We start from the raw sequence: 16,303 nt of genomic DNA, 5'->3' as shown, positions 1-16,303 counted from the left end.
TCACAGTGTTACAGCTTTTCCCTCAAGAAAACTTTCGCTAAGACTGTTCTTGTGGAATGTGCAAAGTGATATTTGAAAGCCCATAGAGGGTTATAGTGAAAAAGGAAATAACCTGAGATGAAAACTGAAAAGCAGGATTCTGATAAACTCCTTTGTGTTCTGTTAATTCAACTCACAGAGTCACAGCTTTCCCCTCAAGAAGTCTTCCGCTAAGACTGTTCTTGTGGAATTTGTAAAGTGATATTTGGAAGCCCCTAGAGGGCTATGGTGACAAAGGAAATGTCCTCAGTAAAAACTGGGAAGAAGGTTTCTGAGAAACTTCTTTCTGTTCTTATAATTCGTCTCAACAAGTTACAGCGTTCCTCTCAACAAGCTGTTCACTAAGACTGCTCTTGGTGAATTTTCAAAGTGATATTTGGAAGCCCATAGAGGACTAGATGAATGAGGATACAAATTCAGTTAAAAACTGAAAAGAAGCTTTCTGAGAAACTGCTTTGTGATATGTGACTTTCACTCACTGAGTTACAAATGTATTTCATTGAGCTGTTTGCTAGCCTTATTTCTGTGGAATCTGAGAACTGTTATTTCGGATCCCTTTGAATACTCTAGGGCCAAACGAAATATCCGACGCTACAAGTGAGAAGGAAGCTTTCTGAGAAACTTCTTTGTGACATGTGAGTACATCTCATAGAGTTAAAGCTTTCCCTTCAAGAAACCTTTCGCTAAGACTGTTCTTATGGAATCTGGAAGGCGATATTTGGAAGGGAATAGAGGGCTATGATCAAAAAGGAAATATCCGAACATAAAAACTGAAAGGAAGCTTTCTGAGATACTGCTTTTTGTTCTGTTAATTCATCTCACAGAGTTACAGCTTTCTCCTCAAGAAGCCTTTTGCTAAGACTGTTCTTGTGGAAATTGCCAACTGATATTTGGAGTCCCAGAGACGGCTATTGTGAAAAAGGAAATATCTTCAGCTAAAAACTGGAAAGAAGCTTTCTGAGAAACTGCTTTGTGTTCCGTTAATTCGTCTCACAGAGTTACAGTTTTCCACTCAAGAAGCTTTTCGCTAAGACTCTAGTTGTGGAATTCGTAAAGTGATATTTGGAAGCCCCTCAACAAGCTGTTCACTAAGACTGCTCTTGGTGAATTTTCAAAGTGATATTTGGAAGCCCATAGAGGACTAGATGAATGAGGATACAAATTCAGTTAAAAACTGAAAAGAAGCTTTCTGAGAAACTGCTTTGTGATATGTGACTTTCACTCACTGAGTTACAAATGTATTTCATTGAGCTGTTTGCTAGCCTTATTTCTGTGGAATCTGAGAACTGTTATTTCGGATCCCTTTGAATACTCTAGGGCCAAACGAAATATCCGACGCTACAAGTGAGAAGGAAGCTTTCTGAGAAACTTCTTTGTGACATGTGAGTACATCTCATAGAGTTAAAGCTTTCCCTTCAAGAAACCTTTCGCTAAGACTGTTCTTGTGGAATCTGGAAGGCGATATTTGGAAGAGAATAGAGGGCTATGATCAAAAAGGAAATATCCGAACATAAAAACTGAAAGGAAGCTTTCTGAGATACTGCTTTTTGTTCTGTTAATTCATCTCACAGAGTTACAGCTTTCTCCTCAAGAAGCCTTTTGCTAAGACTGTTCTTGTGGAAATTGCCAACTGATATTTGGAGTCCCAGAGACGGCTATTGTGAAAAAGGAAATATCTTCAGCTAAAAACTGGAAAGAAGCTTTCTGAGAAACTGCTTTGTGTTCCGTTAATACGTCTCACAGAGTTACAGTTTTCCACTCAAGAAGCTTTTCGCTAAGACTCTAGTTGTGGAATTCGTAAAGTGATATTTGGAAGCCCATAGAGGTCTATGGTGAAAAAGGAAATATCCTAAGATAAAAACGGAAAAGAAGCTTTCTGAGAAACTGCTTTGTGTTCTGTTAATTCATCTCACAGAGTTACAGCTTTCCTCTCAAGAAGCCTTTCGCTGACACTGCTCTTGTGGAATTTGCAAAGCGATATTTGGAGGCCCCTAGAGGGCTATGGTGGAAAAGGAAATATCGTCAGTTAAAAACTGGAAAGAAGCTTTCTGAGAAACTGTTTTGTGTTCTGCTAATTCGTCTCACAGAGTTTCAGCTTTCACCTCAGGAAGTTTTTCGCTAAGACTGTTCTTGTGGAATTTGCCAAGTGATATTTGGAAGCCCATAGAGGGCTATGGTGTAAAATTATATATATTCAGTTTAAAACTGAAAATAAGCTTTCTGAGATACTGCTTTGTGATATGTGATTTCCAATCACTAAGTTACAGCTCTATTTCATAGATCTGTTTGCTATCCTTATTTCTGTGGAATCTGAGAACTGTTATTTCGGTTCCCTTTGAATACGAAATGGCCAAAGGAAATATCCGCAGCTAAAAGTGTGAAGGAAGCTTTTAGAGAAACTTCTTTGTGATCTGTGAATTCATCTCACAGTGTTACAACTTTTCCTTAAGGAAGCATTTCGCTAAGACTGTTCTTGTGGAATTTCGAAAGTGACATTTAGAAGCCCACGGAAGACTAGGGTGAAAAAGGAAACCCTAAGATAGAAACTGAAAAGAAGCTTTGTGAGAAACTGCTTCGTGTTCTGTTAATTCATCTCAAAGAGTTACAGCTTTCCCATCAAGAAGTCGTGCACTAAGACTGTTCTTGTGGAATTTGCAATGTGATATTTGGAAGCCCAGAGAGGGCTATGGTGAAAAAGGAAATATCTACAATTTAAAACTGGAAAGAAGCTTTCTGAGAAACAGCTTTATGTTCTGTTAATTAGTGTCACAGATTTACAGCTCTCCCCTCAAGAAACCTTTCGCTACGACTGTTCTTGTGGAATTTGCAAAGTGATATTTGGAAGCCCATATAGGTCTATGGTGAAAAAGGAAATATCCTAAGATAAAAACTGAAAAGAAGCTTTCTGAGAAACTGCTTTGTGTTCTCTTAATTCATGACACAGTGTTACAGCTTTCCCTTCAAGAGGCCGTTCAGTAAGACTCTTCTTGTGGAATTTGTAAAGCGATATTTGGAAGCCCATAGACGGCTATGGAGAAAAAGGAAATGTCCTCAGATATAAACTGGAAAGAAGCTTTCTGCACACTGCTTTGTGTTCTGTTAATTCATCTCACAGAGTTACAGCTTTTCCCTCCAGAAGCCGTTCACTAAGACTGTTTTTGTGGAGTTTGCAAAGTGATATTTGTAATCCCATAGAGGGCTATGGTGAAAAACGAAATATCTTCAGTTAAAAACTAGAAAGAAGCGTTCTGAGAAACTGCATTGTGTTCTGTTAATTCGTATCACAGAGTTACAACTTTCCCCGCAAGAAGCCTTTCGCTACGACTGTTCTTGTGGAATTTGCAAAGTGATATTTGGAAGCCCATAAAGGGCTATGGTGAAAAAGGATATATATTCATTTACAAGCTGAAAAGAAGTTTTCTGAGAAACTGCTTTGTGATATGTGACTTCCACTCACTGAGTACAGCTGTATTTCGTAGAGCTCTTTGTGAGCCTTATTTCTGTGGAATCTGAGAACTGTCATTTTGGATCCCTTTGAAGACTAGAGGGCCAATGGAAATATCTGCCGCTAAAAGAGAGAAAGAAGCTTTCTGAGAAATTTCCTTTTGATCTAGGAATTCATCTCACAGAGTTACAGCTTTCCTTTCAAGAAGCGTTTCCCTAAGACTCTCCTTTTGGAAGTTGCAAAGTGATATTTGGAAGTCCCTGGAGGGCTATTTTGAAAAAAGAAAATCTAAGATAAAAGCTGGAAAGAATCTTTCTGAGAAAATGCTTTGTCTTCTGTTAATTCATCTCACAGAGTTTCAGGTTTCCCCTCAAGAAACCTTTCGCTAAGACTGTTCTTGTGGAATTTGCAAAGTGATATTTGCAAACCCATAGAGGGCTATGGTGAAAGAGGAAATATCCAAAGATAAAAACTGAAAAGAAGGTTTCTGAGAAACTGCTTTGTGTTCTGTTAAATCGTCTCACAGAGTTACAGCTTTTCCCTCAAGAAGCCTTTCGCTAAGACGGTTCTGTGGAATTTGCAAAGCGATATTTGGAAGCCCATAGAAGTCTATGGTGAAAAATGATATATATTAAGTTAATAAATGAAAAGAAGCTGCTTTGTGATATGTGACTTCCACTCACTGAGTTACATCTGTATTTCGAAGAGCTGTTTGCTAGTCTGGTTTCTGTGGATTCTGAGAACTGTTATTTCGGATCCCTTTGAAGACTATAGGGTCAAAGAAATATCGTCCTCTAAAAGTGAGAAAGAAGCTTTCTGAGAAACTTCTTTGTGACTTGTGAATTCATCTCACAAAGTTACAGCTTTCCCTTCAAGAAGCCTTTCGCTAAGATTCTTCTCCTGGAAAATGGAATGTGATATTTTGAAGCCCATAGAGGACTAAGGTGAAAAAGGAGAATCCTAAGATAAAAACTGAAAAGATGCTTTCTCAGAAACTACTTTGTGTTATGTTAATTCATCTCACAGAGTTACAACTTTCCCCTGAAGAAGCCGTTCACTAAGACTTTTCTTGTGGAATTTCCAAAGTGATAGTTGGAAGCCCTTAGAGGTCTATGATGAAAAAGAAAATATCCTAAGATAAAAACTGAAAAGATGCTTTCAGAGAAACTGCTTTATGTTCTTTTAATTCATCTCAAAGAGTGACAGCTTTCCCCTCAAGAAGCCTTTCGCTACGACTGTTCTTGTGAAATTTTCAAAGTGATATTTGGAATCCCATAAAGGGCTATGGTGAAAAAGGAAATGTCCTCAGATAAAAACTGGAAAGAATGTTTCTGAGAAACTGCTTTGTGTCTGTTAATTCATCTCACAGAGTTACAGCTTTCCCCTCAAGAAGCCGTGCACTAAGACTGTTCTTTTCGAATTTTCAAAGTGATATTTGGAAGCCCTTAGAGGGCTATGGTGAAAAAGTAAATATCCTAAGATAAAAACTGAAAAGAAGCTTTCTGGGAAACTGCTTTGTATTCTGTTAATTCATCTCAGAGAGTTACAGCTTTCCCCTCAAGAAGCCGTTCACTAAGACTGTTCTTGTAGAATTTGTAAAGTGATATTTGGAGGCCCATAGAGGGCTATGATGAGAAAGGAAATATTTTCAGTTAAAACTGGAAGGAAGCTTTGTGATAAACTGCTTTGTGTTCTGTTAATTCATCTCACAGAGTTTCAGCTTTTCCCTCAAGAAGCCTTTTGCTAAGTCTGTTCTTGTGGAATTTGTAAAGTGATATTTGGAAGCCCATGGAGGGCTATAGTGAAAAGGGAAATATCTTAAGATTAAAACTGAAAAGAAGGTTTCTGAGACACTGCTTTGTGTTCTGCTAATTCATCTCACAGAGTTACAGCTATCCCCTGAAGAAACCTTTCGCTAAGACTCTTTTTGTGGAATTTGCAAAGTGATATTTGGAAGCCCATAGAGGGCTATGGTGAAAAAGGAAATGTCCTCACATGAAAACTGAAAAGAAGGTTTCTGAGAAACTGCTTTGTGTTCTCTTAATTCATCTCACAGAGTTACAGCTTTCCCCTCAAGAAGCTGTTCACTAAAACTCTTCTTGTGGAATTTGCAAAGTGATATTTGGAAGCTCATAGACTGCTACGGTGAAAAAGGATATATCTTCAGTTAAGAATTGAAAAGAAGCTTTCTGAGAAACTGCTTTGTGATATGTGACTTCCACTCACTGAGTTACAGCTGTATTTCGTAGAGCTGTTTGCTAGAGTTATTTCTGTGGAATCTAAGAACTGTTATTTCGGATCTCATTGAAGACTATAGAGCCAAAGTAAATATGCTCCAATAAAATGAGAAACAAACTTTGTGAGAACCTGCTTGGTGTTTTCTTAATTCATCTCACAGATTTACAGCTTTCCCCTCAAGAAGCCGTTCACTAAAACCATTCTTGTGGAATTTGAAATTGATATTTGGAAGCCCATAGAAGGCTTTGGTGAAAAAAGATATATCTTCAATTAAAAACTGGAAAGAAGCTTTCTGAGAAGCTGCTTTGAGTTCTGTTAATTAATCTCACAAACTTACGGCTTTCCCCTGAGGTAGCCTTTCGCAATGACAGTTCTTGTGGAATTTGCAAAGTGATATTTGGAAGCCCATAGAGGGCTATGGTGAAAAAGAAAATGTTCTCAGATAAAAACTGGAAAGAAGCTTTCTGATAAACTTCTTTGTTTTCTGTTAATTCCTCTCACAGAGTTACAGCTTTCCCCTCAAGAAGCCTTTCACTAAGACTGTTCTTGTGGAATTTGCAAAGTGATATTTGGAAGCCCTTAGAGGGCTGTGGTGAAAAAGGATATATCTTCAGTTAAAAAATGAAAAGAAGATTTCTGAGGAACTGCTTTGTGATATGTAACTTCCACTCACGGAGTCACAGCTGTATTTCGTAGAGTTGTTTACCAGCCTTATTTCTGTGGAATCTGAGAACAGTTTTTTCGGATCCCTTTGAAGACTATAGGCCCAAAGGAAATATCCGCCGCCAACAGTGAGAAAGATGCTTTCCTAGAAACAACTTTGTAACCTGCGAATTTAACTCACAGAGTTACAGCTTTCCCCTCAAGAAGCCTTTCGCTAAGACTGTTCTTGTGGAATTTGCAAAGTGATATTAGGAAGCCCATAGAGTACTATGGTGAAAAAGGATATATCTTCAGTTAAAGACGGAATAGAAGGTGTGTGAAAAACTGCTTTGTGTTAACTTAATACTTCTCACAGAGTTTCAGCGTTCCCCTTAAGACACCTTTCGCTCAGACTGTTCTTGTGGAATATGCAAAGTAATATCTGGAATCCCATAGAGGGCTATAGAGAAAAAGGAAATATCCTAAGATAAAAACTGAAAAGAAGGTTTCTGAGAAACTGCTTTGTGTTCTGATAACTCATCTCACAGAGATAAAGCTTACCCCTCAAGAAGCCTTTCGCTAAGACTGTTCTTGTGGAATTTGTAAAGTGATATTTGGAAGCCCTTAGAGGGCTATGGTGATAAAGGAAATGTCCTCAGATTAAAACTGGAAAGAAACTTTCTGAGAAACTCGTTTGTGTTCTGTTAATTCGTCCCACCGTGCTACAGCTTTGCCCTCAACAAGCCGTTCACTAAGACTGGTCTTGTGGAATTTACAAAGTGATATTTTGAAGTCCGTAGAGGGCTCTGGTGAGACTGGTCTTGTGTAATTTGCAAAGTGATATTTCGAAGCCCGTAGAGGGCTATGGTGATAAAGGAAATATTTTCAGTTATAAACTCAAAAGAAGATTTCTGAGAAACTACTTTGTGTTCTGTTCTTTCATCTCACAGAGTTACAGCTTTCCCCTCAAGAAATCTTTCGCTGAGACTGTTCTTGTAGAATTTGCAAAGTGATATTTGGAAGAAAATAGAGGGCTATGGTGAAAGACGATATATCTACTGTTAAAGCGGAAAAGAAGCTTCCTGAGAATCTGTTTTGTGTTCTGTCAAATCATCTCACAGAGTTCCAGGTTTCCCCTCAAAAAGCCGTGCACTAAGACTGTTCTTGTGGAAATTGTAAAGTGATATTTGGAAGCCCATAGAAGGCTATAGTGATAAAGGAAATGTCCTCAGATAAAAACTTGAAAGAAGGTTTCTGAGAAACTGCTTTGTGTTCTGTTAATTCGTCTCACAGAGTTACAGCTTTCCCCTCAGCAAGCCATTCACTAAGACTGTTTTTGTGGATTTTGCAAAGTGATATTTGGAAGCCCATAGAGGTCTGTGGTGAAAAAGTAAATATCTTCAGTTAAAAACTGAAAAGAAGCTTTCTGAGAAACTACTTTATGTTCTGTTAATTCATCTCACAGAGTTTCAGCTTTCCCCTCAAGAAGCTTTCCGCTAAGACTGCTCTTGTGGAATTTGTAAAGTGATATTCGGAAGCCCATAGAGGGCTATGGTGAAAAGGAAATGTCCTCAGATAAAAACTGGAAAGAAGCTATCTGAGCAACTGCTTCGTATTCTGTTAATTCGTCTCACAGAGTTACAGCTTTCCCCTCAAAAAGGATTTCGCTAAGACTGTTCTTGTGGAATTTGCAAATTGATATTTGGAAGCCCATGGAGGGCTATAGTGAAAAAGGAAATATCCTAAGATAAAAACTTAAAAGAAGCTTTCCGAGAAACTGCTCTGTGCTCTGTTAATTCGTCTCACAGAGTTACATCTTTCACCTCAACAAGCCATTCACTAAGACTGTTCTTGAGGATATTGCAAAGTGATATTTGGAAGCCCCAATGGGTCTATGGTGAAAAAGGAAATATCTTCAGTTAAAAACTGAAAAGAAGATTTCTGAGAAACTGCTCTGTGTTTTGTTAATTCGTCTCACAGAGTTACAGCGTTCCCCTCCAGATGCCATTCACTAAGACTGTTCTTGTGGAATTTGCAAAGTGATATTTAGAATCCCCTAGAGGGCTATGGTGAAAAAGGAAATATCTTCCGTTAAAAACTGGAAAGAAGCGTTCTGAGAAACTGCTTTGTGTTCTGTTAATTGATCTCACACAGTTACAGCTTTCCCCTCAAGAAGCTTTTCGCTAAGCCTTTTCTTGTGGAATTTGCAAACTGATATTTGGAAGCCCATAGAGCGCTATGGTGAAAAAGGAATTGTCCTCAGATAAAAACTGGAAAGAAAGTTTCTGAGAGGCTGCTTTGTGTTCTCTTAATTCACCTCAGAGAGTTACAGCTTTGGCCTCAAGAAGCCGTTCACTAAGACAGTTCTTGTGGAATTTACGAAGTCATATTGGGAAGCCCATAGAGAGCTACGGTTAAAAAGAAAATGTCCTCAGATAAAAACTGGAAAGAAGCTTTCTGAGAAACTGCTTTGTGTTTTCTTAATTCATCTCACAGAGTTACAGCTTACCCCTCTAGAAGCCGTTCACTAACACTGTTCTTCTGGAATTTGGAAGGTGATATTTGGAAAGCAAGAGAGGGTTATGGTGAAAAGGAAATATCATCCGATAAAAACTGGAAAAAAGCTTTATAAGAAACTGCTTTGTGTTCTGTTAATTCATCTCACAGAGCTACACCTTTCCCGTCAAGAAGCCTTTCGCTAAGACTGTTTTTGTGTATTTGCAAAGTGATATTTGGAAGCCTATGGAGGGCTATGGTGAAAAAGGAAATATCCTAAGACAAAAACTGAATAGAAGCTTTCTGAGAAACTGCTTTGTGATATGTGACTTCCACTCAGTGAGTTACAGCAGTTTTTCATAGAGGTGTTTGCTAGCCTTATTTCTGTGGAATCTGAGAACTGTTATTTCAGATCACTTTGAAGACTATAGGTCCAAAAAAAATATCCGCCGCTAAAAATGAGAAAGAAGCTTTCTGAGAAACTTCTTTGTGGCCTGGGAATTCATCTCACAGAATTACAGCTTTCCCCTCAAGAAACCTTTCACAAACACTGTTCTTGTGGGATTTGCAAAGTGATATTTACAAGCCAATACAGAGCTATGGTGAAAAGGATATATCTTCACATGAAAACTGGAAAGAAGTTTTCTGGGAGACTGCTTCGTGTTCTGTTAATTCATCTCACAGAGTTACAGTTTTCCCCTTAAGAATCCTTTCTCTAAGACTGTTCTTGTGGAATTTACAGAGTGATATTTGGAAGCCCAGAGAAGCCCATGGTGAAAAGGAAATATCTTCAGATAAAAACTGGAAAGAAGCGTTATGAGAAACTACTTTGTATTCTGTTAATTCATCTTACAGAGGTACAGCATTCCCCTCAAGAAGCCTTTCGCTACGACTGTTCTTGTGGAATTTGCCAAGTGATATTTGGAATCACTTAGAGGGCTATGGTGAAAAAGGAAATATCTTCAGTTTAAAACTGGAAAGAAACTGTCGTAGAAACTGCTTTGTGTTCTGCTAATTCATCTCACAGAGTTACAGCTTTCGTCTCAAGAAGCCTTTTGCTAAGACTGTTCTTGTCAAATTTGCAAAGTGATATTTGGGAGCCCACAGATGGCTATGGTATAAAAGGAAATGTTCTCAGATAAAAACTGGAAAGAAGCTTTCTGAGAAACTGCTTTCTGTTCTGTTAATTCATCTCACAGAGTTACAGCTTTCCCCTCAAGAAGCTTTCCGCTAAGACTGCTCTTGTGGAATTTGCAAAGTGATATTTGGAAGCCCATAGAGGGCTATGGAGAAAAGGGATATGTCTTCACATAAAAATCGAAAAGATTTCTGAGTAACTGCTTTTTGATATGTGACTTCCACTCACTATGTTGCAGCTGTATTTCGTAGAACTGTTTGCTAGCCTTATTTCTGTGGAATCTGAAAACTGATATTTCAGATCGCTTTGAAGACTACAGGGCCCAAGAAAATATCCTCCGATAAAAATGAGAAAGAAGCTTTCTGAGAAACTTCTTTGTGATCTGTGAATTGATCTCACAGTGTTACCGCTTTCCCCTCAAGAAGCCTTTCTCTAAGACTCTTCTTCTGGAATTTGCTAAGTGATATTGAGAAACCCATGGAGGGCTATGGTGAAAAAGAAAATATGCTCAAATAAAAACTGGAAAGAAGCTTTCTGAGAAAATGTTTTTTGTGCTGTTAATTTATGTCACATAGTTACAGCTTTCCCCTCACGAAGCCTTTCGCTAAGACTGTTGTTGTGGAATTTGCAAAGTGATATTTGGAAGCCCATAGAGGGCTACGGTGGAAAAGGAAACATCTTCAGATAAAAACTGGAAAGAAGCTTTCTGGGAAACTGCTTTGTGTTCTGTTAATTCGTCTCACAGAGTTACAGCTTTCCCCTCAAGAAGGCTTTCGCTAACACTGTTCTTGTGGAATTTGCAAAGTGACATTTGGAAGCCCACAGAGGGCTTTGCTGAAAAAGTAAATATCCTAAGATAAAAACTGAAAAGAAGATTTCTGAGAAACTGCTTTGTATTATGTTAATTCGTCTCACAGTTTTACAGGTTTCCCTTCAAGAACCCGTTCACTAAGACTGTTCGGTGGTGTTTGCAAAGTGATATTTGGAACCTCATATAGGGATATGATGAAAAAGAAAATATCATCAGTTTAAAACTGAAAAGAAGCTTCCTGCGAATCTGCTTTGTGATATGTGATTCCACTCACTGAATTACAGCTTTATTTCGTAGAGCTGTTTGTTAGCCTTATTTCTGTGGAATCTGTGAACTGTATTTTCAGATCCTTTTGAAGACTATAGGGCCAAAGGAAATATCCTCTGATGAAAGTGAGAAAGAAGCTTTCTGAGAAACAGCTTTGTGATCTGTGAATGTATCTCACAGAGTTTCAGCTTTCCGCTCAAGAAAACATTCACTAAGACTGTCCTTGTGGAATTTGCAAAGTGATATTTGGAAGCCCATAGGGGGCTATGGTGAAAAAGGAAATATCTTCTGTTAAAAACTGGTAAGAAGCTTTCTGAGAAACTGCTTTGTGTTCTGTTAATTCATCTCACAGAATTAAAGCTTTTCCCTCAGGAAGCCTTTCCCTAAGACTCTTTTTGTGGAATTTGCAAAGTGATATTTGGAAGTCCATAGAAGGCTATGGCGAATAAGGAAATATCCTAAGATAAAAACCGAAAAGAAGCTTTCTGAGAACAGCATTGTGTTCTCTTAATTCATCTCACAGAGTTGTAGCTTTCCCCTCAAGAAGCCTTTCCCTAAGACTGTTCTTGTGTAATTTGCAAAGTGATATTTGGATGCCCGTAGAGGGCTTTGGTGAAAATGAAATATCTTCCTTAAAAACTGGAAAGAATCTTTCTGAGAAACTGCTTTTGGTTCTGATAATTCATCTCACAGAGTTACAGCTTTCTGCTCAAGAAGCCTTTGGCTAATACATTTCTTGTGGAATTTGCAAAGTGATATTTGGAAGCCCACAGAGGGCTATGGTGATAAAGGAAATATCCTAAGATAAAAACTGAAAAGATGTGGAGGAGCAAGATGGCCGAATAGGAACAGCTCCAGTCTCCAACTCCCAGCGCAAGTGACACAGAAGTCCGGTGATTTCTACATTTTCAACTGAGGTACTGGGTTCATCTCACTGCGGAGTGCCGGACGATCGGTGGTGGTCAGCTGCTGCAGCCCGACCAGCGAGAGCTGAAGCAGGGCTAGGCATTGCCTCACCTGGGAATCGCAAGGGGGAAGGGAATCCCTTTTCCTAGCCAGGGGAACTGAGACACACAACACCTGGAAAATCGGGTAACTCCCACCCCAATACTGCGCTTTAAGCAAACAGGCACACCAGGAGATCATATCCCACACCTGGCCGGGAGGGTCCCACACCCACGGAGCCTCCCTCGTTGCTAGCACAGCAGTCTGTGATCTACCGGCAAGGCAGCAGCGAGGCTTGGGGAGGGGTGCACGCCATTGCTGAGGTTTAAGTAGGTAAACAAAGCTGCTGGGAAGCTCGAACTGGGTGGAGCTCACAGCAGCTCAAGGAAACCTGCCTGTCTCTGTAGACTCCACCTCTGGGGACAGGGCACAGTAAACAATAACAAACGCTGCAGAAAGCTGTGCAGACGCAAACGATCTGTCTGACAGCTTTGAAGAGAACAGTGGATCTCCCAACCCGGAGGTTGAGATCTGAGAAGGGACAGACTCCCTGCTCAAGTGGGTCCCTGACCCCTGAGTAGCCTAACTGGGAGACACCCCCCACTAGGGGCAGTCTGACACCCCACACCTCACAGGGTGGAGTACACCCCTGAGAGGAAGCTTCCAACGCAAGAATCAGACAGGTACACTCGCTGTTCAGAAATATTCTATCTTCTGCAGCCTCTGCTGCTGATACCCAGGCAAACAGGGTCTGGAGTGGACCTCAAGCAATCTCCAACAGACCTACAGCTGAGGGTCCTGACTGTTAGAAGGAAAACTATCAAACAGGAAGGACACCTACACCAAAACCCCATCAGTACATCACCATCATCAAAGACCAGAGGCAGATAAAACCACAAAATCGTGAAAAAGCAGGTCAGAAGAGCTGGAAATTCAAAAAATAAGAGCGCATATCCCCCCGCAAAGGAGCGCAGCCCATCGCCAGCAACGGATCAAAGCTGGACGGAGAATGACTTTGACGAGATGAGAGAAGAAGGCTTCAGTCCATCAAACTTCTCAGAGCTAAAGGAGGAATTACGTACCCAGCGCAAAGAAACTAAAAATCTTGAAAAAAAAAGTGGAAGAATTGATGGCTAGAGTAATTAATGCAGAGAAGGTCTTAAACGAAATGAAAGAGATGAAAACCATGACACGAGAAATACGTGACAAATGCACAAGCTTCAGTAACCAACTCGATCAACTGGAAGAAAGAATGTCAGCGATTGAGGATCAAATGAATGAAATGAAGCGAGAAGAGAAACCAAAAGAAAAAAGAAGAAAAAGAAATGAACAAAGTCTGCAAGAAGTATTGGATTATGTAAAAAGACCAAACCTACGTCTGATTGGGGTGCCTGAAAGTGAGGGGGAAAATGGAACCAAGTTGGAAAACACTCTTCAGGATATCATCCAGGAGAACTTCCCCAACCTAGTAGGGCAGGCCAACATTCAAATCCAGGAAATACAGAGAACACCACAAAGATACTCCTCGAGAAGAGCAACTCCAAGACACAAAATTGCCAGATTCACCAAAGTTGAAATGAAGGAAAAAATCTTAAGGGCAGCCAGAGAGAAAGGTCGGGTTACCCACAAAGGGAAGCCCATCAGACTAACAGCAGATCCCTCGGCAGAAACTCTTCAAGCCAGAAGAGAGTGGGAGCCAATATTCAACATTCTTTAAGAAAAGAATTTTAAACCCAGAATTTTATATCCAGCCAAACTAAGTTTCATAAGTGAAGGAGAAATAAAATCCTTTACAGATAAGCAAATACTTCGAGATTTTGTCACCACTAGGCCTGCCTTCCAAGAGACCCTGAAGGAAGCACTAAACGTGGAAAGGAACAACCAGTACCAGCCATTGCAAAAACATGCCTAAATGTAAAGACCATCGAGGCTAGGAAGAAACTGGATCAACTAACGAGCAAAATAACCAGTTAATATCATAATGGCAGGATCAAGTTCACACATAACAATCTTAACCTTAAATGTAAATGGACTAAATGCTCCAATTAAAAGACACAGACTGGCAAACTGGATAAAGAGTCAAGACTCATCAGTCTGCTGTATTCAGGAGACCCATCTCACACGCAGAGACATACATAGGCTCAAAATAAAGGGATGGAGGAAGATTTACCAAGCAAATGGAGAACAAAAAAAAGCGGGGGTTGCAATACTAGTCTCTGACAAAACAGACTTTAAACCATCAAAGATCAAAAGAGACAAAGAAGGCCATTACATAATGGTAAAGGGATCAATTCAACAGGAAGAGCTAACTATCCTAAATATACATGCACCCAATACAGGAGCACCAAGATTCATAAAGCAAGTCCTTAGAGACTTACAAAGAGACTTAGACTCCCATACAATAATAATGGGAGACTTCAACACTCCACTGTCAACATTAGACAGATCAACGAGACAGAAAGTTAACAAGGATATCCAGGAATTGAACTCATCTCTGCAGCAAGCAGAACTAATAGACATCTATAGAACTCTCCACCCCAAATCAAAAGAATATACATTCTTCTCAGCACCACATCGTACTTACTCCAAAATTGACCACGTAATTGGAAGTAAAGCACTCCTCAGCAAATGTACAAGAACAGAAATTATAACAAACTGTCTCTCAGACCACAGTGCAATCAAACTAGAACTCAGGACTAAGAAACTCAATCAAAACCACTCAACTACATGGAAACTGAACAACCTGCTCCTGAATGACTACTGGGTACATATTGAAATGAAGGCCGAAATAAAGATGTTCTTTGAAACCAATGAGACCAAAGATACAACATACCAGAATTTCTGGGACACATTTAAAGCAGTGTGTAGAGGGAAATTTATAGCACTAAATGCCCACAAGAGAAAGCAGGAAAGATCTAAAATTGACACTCTAACATCACAATTAAAAGAAATAGAGAAGCAAGAGCAAACACATTCGAAAGCTAGCAGAAGGCAAGAAATAACTAAGATCAGAGCAGAACTGAAGGAGATAGAGACACAAAAACCCTCCAAAAAAATCAATGAATCCAGGAGTTGGATTTTTGTAAAGATCAACAAAATTGACAGACCACTAGCAAGACTAATAAAGAAGAAAAGAGAGAAGAATCAAATCGACGCAATTAAAAATGATACTATAAACACCTCTACGCAAATAAACTGGAAAATCTAGAAGAAATGGATAATTTCCTGGACACTTACACTCTTCCAAGACTAAACCAGGAAGAAGTTGAATCCCTGAATAGACCAATAGCAGGCTCTGAAATTGAGGCAATAATTAATAGCCTACCAACCAAAAAAAGTCCAGGACCAGATGGATTCACAGCTGAATTCTACCAGAGGTACAAGGAGGAGTTGGTACCATTCCTTCTGAAACTATTCCAATCAATAGAAAAAGAGGGAATCCTCCCTAACTCATTTTATGAGGCCAACATCATCCTGATACCAAAGCCTGGCAGAGACACAACAAAAAAAGAGAATTTTAGATCAATATCCCTGATGAACATGGATGCAAAAATCCTCAATAAAATACTGGCAAATCGGATCCAGCAACACATCAAAAAGCTTATCCACCATGATCAAGTGGGCTTCATCCCTGGGATGCAAGGCTGGTTCAACATGCGCAAATCAATAAACATAATCCAGCATATAAACAGAACCAAAGACAAGAACCACATGATTATCACAAGAGATGCAGAAAAGGCTTTTGACAAAATTCAACAGCCCTTCATGCTAAAAACGCTCAATAAATTTGGTATTGATGGAACGTACCTCAAAATCATAAGAGCTATTTATGACTAACCCACAACCAATATCATACTGAATGGGCAAAAACTGGAAAAATTCCCTTTGAAAACTGGCACAAGACAGGGATGCCCCCTCTCACCACTCCTATTCAATATAGTGTTGGAAGTTCTGGCTAGGGCAATGAGGCAAGAGAAAGAAATCAAGGGGATTCAGTTAGGAAAAGAAGAAGTCAAATTGTCCCTGTTTGCAGATGACATGATTGTATATTTAGAAAACCCCATTGTCTCAGCCCAAAATCTCCTTAAGCTGATAAGCAACTTCAGCAAAGTCTCAGGATACAAAATTAATGTGCAAAAATCACAAGCATTCTTATACACCAGTAAGAGACAAACAGAGAGCCAAATCAGGAATGAACTTCCATTCACAATTGCTTCAAAGAGAATAAAATACATAGGAATCCAACTTACAAGGGATGTAAAGGACCTCTTCAAGGAGAACT

This window comes from Chlorocebus sabaeus, chromosome 18, assembly GCF_047675955.1.
Source record: "Chlorocebus sabaeus isolate Y175 chromosome 18, mChlSab1.0.hap1, whole genome shotgun sequence".
Lineage (NCBI taxonomy): Eukaryota > Metazoa > Chordata > Mammalia > Primates > Cercopithecidae > Chlorocebus > Chlorocebus sabaeus.
Note: the sequence above shows the minus strand (reverse complement) of the source record.